This window comes from Solanum tuberosum, unplaced genomic scaffold (assembly GCF_000226075.1).
Source record: "Solanum tuberosum cultivar DM 1-3 516 R44 unplaced genomic scaffold, SolTub_3.0 scf00331, whole genome shotgun sequence".
NCBI lineage: Eukaryota > Viridiplantae > Streptophyta > Magnoliopsida > Solanales > Solanaceae > Solanum > Solanum tuberosum.
Genome location: NW_006239253.1, coordinates 160871 through 162101, shown reverse-complemented (window position 1 = coordinate 162101; position 1231 = coordinate 160871).

Here is a 1231-nt window from a genome sequence, read left to right as displayed (position 1 = left end):
GATTGAAAGTGCTTGATTTTATTTAGTTTCGTAGTTGTTTTCTTTTTATTTGAATGCATACAATATTTTTGTATCAATAATTTTGTTAGTTTCATTCGACATCACGTATTTTTATTTTTGTCGATTATTTTATTTGTTTGGATGATATATTCGTACATCTCGACTATAATAGTGGGTTGATTTTTTTCCTGATGAAATCGGTGAAATCTTTGTATGATTTGATATTTTTAGCTTTTTTTGGATGTTTTGTATACAAATTATGATGTAGAACGATTGAAAGTGGTTGATTTTTTTTAGTTTCGTAGCTATTTTCTTTTTATTTCAATGCATAGAACGATTGAAAGTGCTTGATTTTTTTTAGTTTCGTAGTTATTTTCTTTTTATTGAATGCATACAATATTTTTGTATCCCATTATGTTAATGTAAACAGTAACAATATGAAATTTTCGTATCCCCTTTTTTTGGATGTTTTATATCCAAATTATGATGTAGAACGAATGAAATTGTTTTTTTTTTTAGTTTGGAAGCTATTTTTTTTAATGCATACGGTATTTTGTATCCCATTAAGTTAATGTAAATAGTAACAATATAGGGATAGAGTCATAAAAAATATGTGATATACTGAACATAGTACAACTAGGGATTAAAAATCATAAAGTAATTAAGAATTGTATACCAATATTTGTTGCCTTGTAGTAAGTTCTGGATTCAATTTGTTGTAGTTGAGCTAAAAGGTGAAATCTTTGTATGTAAATACAAATCAATATGTATTGAGTGTGTGTTCTATATTTTTTCTTTTTGAAGCTATCTACATGGAAGGCAATCCAAGAAGTATCGTGACAAGGCGTACAACTAGCTATATGGGTAGAAGAACAAGAATTCTTGTAGTACTTGTGGGTTTAAGGGGCACAATAGGCGTTCGTGTAGGAATGGACAGCATATTGTTTAGCTAATGATGCTTGAATTTTATACCTTATTAGAGTGGAATTGTTTCCCAATTTCTAATGCCCTCTGTTTTATATATTTACTTGTTTGGAATTCTTTGAATATGTGTTCAACCGAAATGTATTCATATTCATGTTATGAATTTATTTATTTTATTTTTGTGTATTTAACGTGTAATTACTTTAAAGTATAATTGAAAAATTATATGAGTCACAAATTTAAATTATATAAAAAATGAAATACAATCTATATACCTAAAGATATGTATAACTTAAAATACAAAAAA